General features: G+C 47.4%; 1 long non-coding RNA gene across 1 annotated transcript; it reads left to right on the top strand.

The window, feature by feature from the left end:
* Positions 1-9,647: 9,647 nt before the first annotated feature.
* On the top strand, positions 9,648-10,945 carry LOC146062756 (uncharacterized). The gene is made up of 2 exons (XR_014471501.1): positions 9,648-9,723; positions 10,783-10,945. It is a non-coding gene; the product is annotated as an uncharacterized LOC146062756 (long non-coding RNA).
* The last annotated feature ends 788 nt before the right edge of the window (positions 10,946-11,733 follow it).

Here is an 11,733-nt window from a genome sequence, read left to right as displayed (position 1 = left end):
CCCCGGGAGAGACAGTGGTGTTTTTTTTTTTTTTTTAGGGAGCGCACTGTTAATATATCCTGCCCGTAGTGTGGTGTACAGTACGTGGGTTTCTCGTTGCATATTAGACACACTCCGGAATCTTTCTAATTGTGTACACATAGTTTAGTACCCTACAGTAATTCCATTCCAAGCAATGTTTTTAATTGGCATCATTCACTGTTTATTTAAAGTTTATAACTCTGCCAAAAAAGTGGCTCACGGTGGTTTGTTGCTGAATCCCCTATCTGTCTCATATATTTAATGACGAGAGATAAATAACTACAAATAGTGAGATAGAGAAACTGTTTGATTAAGGACTGCATGTTAGTGTTCAGTTGCTAAGCGATAGGATTACACACGTGTGTAAATAAATCATGTGGGTGAAGCTGTTTGAGGGAGAGGACATATACTAGCGCTATGTTGCTTGGTAACAAGCACAAATACAAACCAATTTACAGTAAATAACCATGAATTTGGCATTAATTCTTCATGTTTATATTGTATCTACATATTCTCTCGTGTATGTTTTTTTTTATTATTGACTGGGACACTGGTGGTAATTCAATCCTGATCGCTGGTTTGTGAATTTGTACAGCAGACGATTATCTTCAGACTGAGTATGGGTCACAGTGTGCACTCCTGACCCCCGCTAGTAAAGAAACCATGCTACTTGTTTTTCTTCGCTAGCCATTCGCAAGATGATTGACAGTTAGTCGGGATCTGGGGGTGGTAATTGGCCATTTCATGGGAGTGTTAAGAAAACTGAAGGGACACCAAAAACCAAATGCTGGGAGTGTCAGGAAAAACACAGGCATGTCCAAGCTCTTTAGGGGAGGGTGTATGACATCAGCTTTAGGCTGGATATATGGTACCTGTACCGTACATTGTATACATTCCGATGTATTCATCGCAGCTGCAGAGTAAGACCTAGTAAGTCGTAGGGCTACCTAGTGCTTGTGATCAGAGGTAAACCGTGGAAAAAATAATTAGATGGTGAACCTCTAATGAGGTTTAATTTTCACTAGGCAGGAAATTCTTTGCTAGGTGTAGCCAGCAAATTAATTAGCAAGGCGGGATTTCTCTATAGCGGGGTGGGGTCTACCTGTTCGCTGGCCGCTGCACATTTAAATTACCCCCACTGTTCTGCAGGGTTACAGCTGTTGCTATAAATTTTAATATCTTTATTGGTTATATTGCAAATGGAATTGAGGGTAAAATGTGCCTTTTTGCAGATGACACAAAGGTATGCAACAGGGTAGACACACCAAGAGGGGTAAAACAAACGATTGATGATCTAGGTAGATTACAGTTTAATGCCAAAAAATGCAAAATCATGCACTTGGGTTGCTAAATTCCAAAAACTAAATATAGTATAAATGGCACTATAATGGAAACTACTGAGGAAGAGAGGGATCTAGGTGTCACTATTTCAGGGGACTTAAAGGCAATGTAACAAAGCAATGAAGAAGGCAAGTCAGATGCTTGGTCGCATAGCAAGAGGAATCAGCAGCAGAAAGAAATAAGTAATAATGCCACTGTATAGGTCATTGGTACGACCTCACCTAGAGTATTGTGTTCAGTTCTGGAGGCCATATCTCCAGAAGGAGAATACATTAGAGACTGTACAAAGAAGAGCAACTAAAATGGTGCATGGCCTACATCACAAAACGTACCAGGAAAGACTAAAAGATCTTAATATGTATACTTTAGAGCAGAGAAGGGAAAGGGGGGGAAACTTTCAAATATATCAAGGGTTTTAACAAGGTACAGGTGGGAGGGGAAATGGTCATCTGTCAGACCAGACTTAGGTCGACAGTCATTAGGTCTACCCCGGAAGGTCGACTGTCCCCAAGATCGACAGGGTTAAAGGTCGACATGGCTCAAGGTCGACATGGCTTAAGGTCGACATGGGACAAGGTCGACCTGGTTTTAGGTCGACAGTCATTAGGTCGACATGAGTTTTTCACTGTTTTTTGAGCCGACATGTGCCAACAGGCGGTATTTCATGCCCTACCATCCACTAGGGCGTGGTGGGAGAATAAAATAGTGTGCCGAGCGCAGCGAGGCACCGTGCCCGAAGCATTGCGAGCAAAGCGAGGGGCTGCGGTTCGATTCCAACTGTGTCCATGTCGACTGTGTCGATATTCGGGTCAAAAACAGTGAAAAACTCATGTCGACCTAATGACTGTCGACCTAAAACCATGTCGACATTGGCCAATGTCGACCGTAAGTCACGTCGACATTGAACCATGTCGAGCTTTAACCCTGTCGACCTTGGGGACAGTCGACCTTCCGGGGTCGACCTAATGACTGTAGACCTAAGTCTGTTCTGACAGATGTACCGCTTCTGGTGGGAGACATACTTCATAGGAAGAGGAGCAGCAGAACACGAGGACATGCACTGAAACTAGAGGGAGGAAGATTCAGGAGAATCTTGAGGAAGAATTACTTCACAGAAAGAGTAGTAGATAAGTGGAATAGCCTCCCGGAGCTGGTAGAGGCAAATACAGTAGTACAATTTAAACATGCTTGGGATAGGCATATTGATATCCTTACAAAAAAATAAGGATCAAATATGGTTTGAGGTAACAAGGGGCAGACTAGATGGGCCAAGTGGTTCTTATCTGCCTTCAAATTCTATGTTTCTATGTCTATATAGCGCCACCATCATGGGTGGTTTAGGAGAGGAAAGGTGCATGCTCCGTATGGACCACCCTCCTTTCTGGCTATACTCTAAACTCTGGCTTTATGCCAGAGGCTACTTCCATACTCAGGTGTCCAGTAACATGGCTCCTGCACCTTGTATCTTGGGACTTCTTTATTGCCTACTAGGTGATTCATCGCGCCCTACGGGCGCTCTTCACACCGTCGTAAGGGGCTGCGCCCCCTTAATTTGTGAACGTTTGTATATGAGAAATATGGTTAGAATTGTATGAAAGATGCCCTGTATTGCAACTTAGGTGTCCGCGAATCGCGGGAGGGGGGGTCGCGGAGGGTGCGGCGAATTGCAGGAGGGGGGGTCACGGGGGGTGCCGCGAATTGCAGGAGGGGGGGTTGTGGGGGGGTGGATGCTGCGAATCGCGGGAGGGGAGGGATTGCAGAGAATCGTGGGAGGGGGGTCGCGGGGTGGGTTGCCGCAAATCGCGGGAGGGGGGTTACGGGGGCGGGGGTTGTGGCGAATCATGGTAGGGGGGGGCGGGGGGTGTGCCGTGAATCACGGGAGGGGGGGTCACGGGGTGGGGTGCCGAGAATCGCGGGGGGGTGTGTGTGTGCCGTGAATCGCGGGAGTGGGGGTTGCGGGGGGGGGGGGTGGCGGGGTGTGACGCGAATCGCCACAAGAAAAAATCAACACAGAAAGGTCAACACATGTAAATGTTGACATAAGTGTGGCACTTCATTGGTGTCCATGTCGACACATGAGAATGAATATGAAAACATTCAAAAAGTGAAAAAAAAAACTTCAAAAACTCATGTCAACCTTTTTCATTGTCGACCATAGCCATGTCAGTGTTTTCCATGTGCAATTTAATTCTGGAGCTGCCGCGAATCGTGGGGGGGGTGCCGCGAATTGCGGGAGGGGGGGTCGCGGGGGTGGGTGCCGCGAATCGCGGGAGGGCGGGGTTCACAGGGGTTCCGGTGGGGGGTTGTCGCGAATTGTGGGAGGTGGGGTTGCGGGGGGTGTGACGCGAATCGCCACAAGAAAAAATCAACACAGAAAGGTCAACACATGTAAATGTTGACATAAGTGTGCCACTTCATTGGTGTCCATGTCGACACATGACAATGAATATGAAAAAATTAAAAATATTAAAAATAAATCTTCAAAAACTCATGTCAACCTTTTTCATTGTCGACCATAGCCATGTCAGTGTTTTGCATGTGCCATTTAAACCTGGGGCTGCTGCGAATTGCGGGGGGGGGGGTGCCGCGAATCGCGGGAGGGGGGTCGCAGAGGGGGTGCCGCCAATCGTGCAAGGGGGGGTCGCGGGGGGGTTAATTTTGCCGCGAATCGCGGGAGGGAGGTCGCGGGGGGGGTGTTTTTTCCGCGAATCGGGGGGGGGTCACGGGGGAGGGTTTGCCGCGATTCGCGGGAGGGGGGGTCGCGGGGTGGTGGTTATGCCGCGAATTGCGGGAGGGGTCGTGGGGGGGTTCTTTTTGCAGCGAATCGCGGGAGGGGGGGTCGCGGGGGTGTTTTTGCTGCGAATCGCGGTAGGGGGGGTCGCGGGGGAGGGGGTGCTTTTGCCGCGAATCGCGGGAGGGGGGGGGCGCGCGGGGGGGAGGTTTTGTCGCAAATCGCGGGAGGGGGGCGCTCACCTGGTGGCTGTGGAGTAGCAGTGCTGGGCAACATGGGAAGGCAGTGGGTGTCTGGCACTGTCTGTGGGCTCACTGGGCTGGTTCTCTGTCACATACCTCCCAACATGACCCTCTCCAGGAGGGACACAATGCTCTGTTTCTAGACTTCCCCTTAATGTATGATTGCCAGCACCTGTTTTAAACAGGTTAATTTCTCAGAAAGGTGTTCAGCACAGATGAAGGCAATCACACATTAAGAGGAAAGTCCAGGAACAGAGCGTTATAGACACAGACACCCACTTTGAGTGACAGATGTAGCCAAATATATAGGAGATGTGCAAATCACTATAAAAATGGCTGCCATGTCATTTTCCCTATAATTCCCATAGCGATTTCTGCTGGCCAATTTGACACTCCTGAGACAGTGGAGATGTTAGCATAACTAAACAGGAGTGCAGGCTGTGTGGTGTGGCTCCACCTACACACCCTATACCCATTATACTGTAGATACGCCACCACTGGCCACCATTTCCTGCAGCAATGAGCAGATCATTTTTGACATATACGTCAGTCTCTGACAGATATACATAAACTTAATTTTGAAGAGTGTGAGGAATCTGAACCACTTCGAGAAACCCCTCGCAAACAAGGGGAGAATACACAAACTCTACACAGATAGGAGGAAATGTACTAAGATGTGTATCCTACTTCACAGGTAATGTTGCTCTGGGCAACCAATCAGAATCTACTTCTTATGTATTTAGTACCCTCTAGAACAGGCATGGCAAAACTTTGGCCTTCCAGCTGTTGTGAAACTACACATCCCAGCATGCTTTGCCATAGTTTTAGCATTCCCTAATAGCAAAACTGTGCCAAGGCATGATGGGACTTGTAGTTTGACAACAGCTGGAGGGTCCTAGTTTGGACATGCTTGCTCTAGAAGATAGTAGACAGGATCTGATTGGTTGCCCATAGCAACATCACATGTGAAGTAGAACAGACATCTTAGTAAATTTCCCTCATAGGGTATAGGATGTCAGCTGAAGTCAGTGCTGTGAGACGATAATACTAAGGAGGTTATTCTGATTGGTGCGGACTTTTCCGAATTCTTTCGGATGGCGTTTTTTAGCCGTCTGCGCATGCGTGGAGATCGCTACGCGCATGTGCCACGCATGGTCTCCGTACTTGTTCTCACTAATACCGTACAGAAATGTGCACCGCATACATTCGGGCAATAGGGGTGTGTTATGGGCGTCATGCGGAATGACACAGGGGCGTAGTTTCAAAGTGGGCTAAACTGGGTGGAAACATGGGCGGACACGGGGGAGTACACATATTTTGGTAGGCGTGCATTCGGACAGCACGCCGAATGCACGCGAACAAAAAGGGAAGAAATGTGCGGTGTCTAAAAGGTTACTCTTGCTTTGCGGACACCACTCGGTCATGCGCTATGCAATCGGAACGCCTAATCAGGACGGACGCACCTCAACCAATGTCACTTGAACCCAATACACTCACATACTTTACCCATTACTTGTTAATTACATGCTTCTCACTGCTACAATTGGAAGCATTGCAGCTTAAAGGGAACATTACATGCTGCACTTGTCACACACTTTTACACTGCAAATAATGCACACAACTTAATAATAATAATAATAATAATACTAATACACATGCCACTTCTGCATGTATCAATTAATACAGACATTTGTGGGGCCAAAATAAAATTTATTACACAAACTTTGGCAAAAATTTCAAATACATAACAAAACAAATGGTACCATACCAGGACAAAAATGACATAATATAGAATAAATAGCCACAGCAGAATCATTGGGAACACATCAGGTGGCTTCACAACAAAAGTACAGCACCAACACTTCAAGTGTACAGCACACAGTAATGGTAGCCGAAACAGGGCAACGGGGGAACCAAACATGACATTTGAACCGCGGGCAAAAGTGGTGACCCTGGGCACGGATTTGGACACAGGATGCTGACACACACAGCTCAATGGAAGATTTGGGAAGACATAACGGAGGAGATTAATGGGGACACAAGTTCATTTGCGAGCACGTTTGCCCCTGGCAGGCTCCTTGCCACGTGCAGCAGCTCTTCTGACTCGTCCACGGCCAGAGTCCGATGGTGGCTCATGTGGAGCACAGAGGGGGTGGATCTTCTTCCCCCTCTGGCAGCAGGGAGTGATGACGTTGGTAATGCACCCGAAGCGGGTGACAATAGGGCCCTATTGCTGTTAATTAGCTCCACCATAAGTTCATTATGGTGGAGGAGGAGGTCATTTTGCCGCAGGGCTTGATCAGCCAGCACCTGCAGGCTACCAGCAATAGCTTGGTGGCTGCCAGCCATAGCTTGCTGGCTGGCACTCATAGCCTGCAGGCTCTCAGCAATACTCTGCTGGCTGGTGGTCAAACCCTGCAGCACCTCCTCGGCCCTACGCACCCGCTCGAATGCCGACTCTCCCTGCTGCACAATACTATCCAGCACACGGCCCCACATGGACAATTCAGCCGCGGACAATCCCGGCGGCTGCTGCACGGGCCTGCTACTGGAGCCAGGTGGCACAGACTCCACAACCTCCTCAAGAGATTCTTGACCAAGCGGTGGCGATGCTGTTGAACAAGAAAATTCAAATTACCACACATTCCTTGCAAAATTTAAAACATCTACTTATGGCCTGGCAAATAATTACCTTCAAGAGTAGAAGCCATCACTTCCGCTGGGGACTCGCTGTCTATAGTGCTCACCCCCCGGACCTCCTCCACTGCAATACAGCACTGGGCCATCTCTTCCAGGGGGGTGAGCTCCAGCTTGGATGGCATGGGGCCAGCCCCAGAGGTCTGGCTGCGTTGCCACCGCTCGGTCAATTTCTTCTTGAGGTTGCCTTTGAAGTCGTGCCACCTGCAATCAAAGTGTACATATTAATACATGTAACTCCTCATGTTTGCTGTAGCACCCATTGCAATCTGAAACATAATACAACATGTGCCTACTGACAACAAACTTACATTATATTCATTTTTCATACCAACCCTTAGAAGATACAAAAACAGTCACCCTCCAATAACTATCAATTCAATGTCATAGCCAACATGTCTGTGCCTCCAAGCAACGTGAACACCCATTGGCCAACTAGATCTAATATTGAATGTAAACATTACTGGACTTGTACTACTCTAATGTAACACACATGTACTTGCCTCTTCTTAACATGCTCTGCCTGACGAACTTGTGGAGCCACTGCATTAATCTCCGCCGTTATCTCCTCCCAGATCTTCCATCTCCTTGTGTGTGTCAACTTCACCGCTGGACACTCAATTAAATCACGTGCCCGGGTCACCAGGATGTCAAGCTCCCGCGGTTCATATGCCATGTTTCGTGTTGTTGGTTCCCGTGTTGCCCCACTGCGGCCACGGGCACTGGCACGGGCACTGCCACTGCCACGGCCACGGCCACCGGTTGCTGTACCTGAAGTGCTGGGCTGGCTACTCTGTTGGGAAGCCACCTGCTGTGTTCCCAATGATTCTGCTGAGGATGGCCCAGCTGCTGATTGGCCTGGTTGAGGGGCCAGCTGGGTCCTCTGGGTTCAGGGGGACATAGGTGGTGTTGGCCTCCATGCGGGACAACAGATTCTGCACCACCTGGTCTTCCTCTGACTCTGAGCCTGGCATGTTTGCAACAACTGTTTGCCTTTCTAGGACAACTTTAAATACTATTTCTGTAATTGGCGTTAATCAGCTGCAACCTGCGTTCCGTACGGCCGCGTTCCATACGCCCGCGTTCCGTACGCCAGCGTCAACCGTGCGGCGCATACGGGACGCCCCTTGGTGTTGAAAAATATTTCCCAAAAACCTGGCAAACTCAGTAAGTCTGATTTATTTGCTAAATGCAGATTCCAACACCAATGACCAAATACAACTGAGGTCAGACATGCAATGTATATTTGAATGTACTTCTGTACTGTGCACTTGTTTGCTATGTAGTACAACTGACACTACCCATACCATATGTCAATCCAGTCCACCACTTAGCCACAAGTAATCAGTGGTAGCATCCAAATCACATGTGAAAGCACTCCACATTCAGGTTAGATGCTAGCTACTTTTCATTCCACCTCTGTAGTAGGGGCCAGTAGAAGGTAAGTGTACACATGGCTGCATGGGCTAATTTTGGGAAAAGGTCAGCCTTCATTATAAATTAGCTGTTTAGTACCTTGTGGAGTTAGGTGTAAGTGTCTAGAGATGCACACTATTTCACCTGTTGCTTATACCCATGTTTGGTGAATGTTAGATTAGATATAATATGTTTCCATCATATTTTACACTGTTTAGGATGGGTGTGCGATGCAATGGGTTAGCCGTCTGTTCGGGCGCATACACGCTGTTAGTGTAAAAATGAACAATAAAGTTAATACCAAATATCACTCTGATCAACCAATGACAGCACATGATTGTTTGATTTGTGCCACTCCTAAAATGGCGGCTTATGGCAGAGCAGCACCCTTTTCTGCAGCCGAGCTGAGGGCACTGGTCTCCGTTATGGAGACCAGGCTGGGGCGTGCTGACCCGTTCATTACAAATAGGCAGAAACGTTCTGCCTATGCGGTGGCCCGCCGGCGAATATACGCCCGCACCCATGTGCGGCGGACCATCGCTCAGCTTGAGCGGCGGTGGTCCGACCTCCGGCGCAGGGAGCCAGAGAGGCTTCAAAGCATAAGGGCCAGCATTGCTAGATGTGAGTATTTCAACAGTAAATGTGGATTTGTACATGATTGCTTACCTGACATTATTTAATCCACTAAGGTCAGCAGCCTGATCATGAGTTAAACATGCCATACAATATATGAGTGCTACTTCCTGATTGACACCCTGTAATGGTCATAAAATATGTTATTGGGGAGGATTAATGCTTGTGATGCTTACAATGGCCCAAATGTCACAGCATACCTGCCATGTTACAGGCTGTGTTTTGTAAAGGCCACTGAGGAGCTGTTTGCATGTACAAGTATCAGTACGTCTAACCTTTGCATTTATAGGTTGATAAGGCTTAATACAAATTACTACTAATTGGCACTTTTTTTATTTTTCCCAAACACAGCACGTGCACGAGCAAGGCAGGCCCGGGAGGAGGCAGAGGCAGGCCAGGCACAGGAGGAGGCGGAGCCAGCGATGGCCGAGGAGGAAGAGATTGAGGAAGGGGTGGCCGAGGAAAGTGAAGGAGTGGAGGAGGCTGAGTAGCCAGTGGAGGCAGAGGTGGCAGCCGAGGAGGAGGTCGTGGTGGCCGAGGAGGAGGTCGTGGTGGCTGAGGAGGAGGTTGTGGCGGCCGAGGAGGCCCAGGAAGAGGGGGAGGATGAGGAGGCCTGTGTGGTGGAGCAGGCGGCCGAAAGTGGTATGTATACATAAAGATTCGATCTTCCTTTTGTCATCCACTATTTGATATGTAGCACTGTTGATTCAAATGTGTTTGAAAATACTATAAAGGCAAACAACAAATTGGGTAGCAACAGACACACTTTGGGGTTAGATAGGGTGGCCAAACCATCCCTTTCATCCTGGACACATATTAATGACACAGGTTGTGCGGATGGCTTTCAGGTCGAATTGAAGTGCCACTGAACCTGTGTAGTTAATCTGTATCCAGGAAGAAATTGATGACTTGCTCATGTAAGGGTTACATGTCCCTGCTGGTTGCATACAATCTGTAGGCTCATATAGGTGAGTAGAGTTTACTGGTGAATGATCTTTGTAAACTAGATTCCGTATGGCATCAATGGAGTATGGCCAGGCGTGGCTTAGACTGGAGTAACAAGTGGTGAGTGCCCCTGGGCCCTCCTCTAGCTAACCACCCCTGCGGTCTGCATGTATGTTTTTCACCATAATTGTGTGTGTATTTGGTGTTAGTAATGCTTTTGAGCATGGGAGTGGGTTAGTGCTGCAGCTTCCCCTAACTGGCATTCTGACAATGATTTCTGGAGCAAACCATCAGCAGCCAAGCCATGCTTGATTGCACAAATGTACTGAGCATTCCTGAGAGTTGTGTAACTCCCCTGCCAGGCTCCATCATATAACAGACACTGAACTTTGTTTGCCGATTTGTGATTGGTGCAGCGCGTGGCATGCTTCTCAGAGCTTAGTCATGGGTGGGTTTGGATTGAGAAGGAGCAGTATGACTGTGAGGTGTTCTACAGAGTAAAGGGTAGAGGGCCAAAATCAGGCTTTCCATGTAGTATGTATGCATGTATGTATAGGTGTATGTCTCATATATATACAGGTAGATATGTGTGTATATATATATAGTTATATATAGATATATATATATATATATATATATATATATATATATATACACACACACCTCTCAGAATGCATGTTTAAAATGTAGGTTTGACTATGTTAAATGTATGCAGGAATATCATTAGTCATTTTTCATTTTGAATTTCATCCACAGATGAGCCTGCCCAAGCAGAGGAGGGTCGCCGTGGGGCCCTCGTAAGACTGCGAGGCCTGATGCGCCTCATGCTCGAGGAAATGGACCGCCTAATAGATGCGGAGGATTAAATTATTGTTTTGTTGGCATTTGTTTAATAATAAATCGTTATTTAAAGTTCAAAGTTGTCAGTGTTTTTTTCTAACATGCTAAAGTATATGTGTAAGTTGTTTAAAATGTTTAAAATAAGCAAAATGTACATAGTGTATATAGATGTATGTTAGGGTCACATGCTGTAAGGGTTAATGTGTGTCATGAATGTAGTAGGAATGTGGGTCAGTATAGATGAGCATTTAATTGATTGAAATTGCTAACAATCCCTTTTTCAGGAGGTTGCCTAATAGCCTAAGTGGGTCATGTGATCGCTGTGTGTACTCAGTACAAAAGTGTTGGATTGTGCGTAAATACTCCGCATCGGGGCGTACGGACAGCTTTCCGTACGTTCTCACGCGGTAATACCGTGCTTGTGCGGGAAGACCGTGCAAGAATCTGTACGTTTCCCCCGCACACGCACGGTTTGTATGTCGTCCGTACACACGCCCTGTTCTTAAAGAGTGAGTCCGTCCGAATGCGGAGGACACGTGGGCGTTTCTACGGACGATGCCCGCACGCTGCCGCACAGCGATGCGTGCGGCCCGCACCGTAAGAATTCGGGAATATCCGCACCGATCAGAATAAGGCCCTAAGTACTGCTTCAGTCTGCTATCTATTGTATAATGAACTGTATGAATAATTAGATTGGCAGTACTGATTACTTATGAAGGTTTAAATATACTGATCTAATGGTGACAATGAGAAATATTTGTCAAGGTCTCAAATTTAGATGAAATAGAACAAGCCTTTATCTCCAGGAAATAACAGAGCATGTCACAGCAGCAAGATTAAATACATGTTATCAGCTACGGGCATATA

Source organism: Crinia signifera, chromosome 3 (genome assembly GCF_055691185.1).
Source record: "Crinia signifera chromosome 3, ASM5569118v1, whole genome shotgun sequence".
NCBI classification, from domain to species: Eukaryota; Metazoa; Chordata; class Amphibia; order Anura; family Myobatrachidae; genus Crinia; species Crinia signifera.
This window is presented reverse-complemented; position numbering and strand designations above follow the sequence as displayed.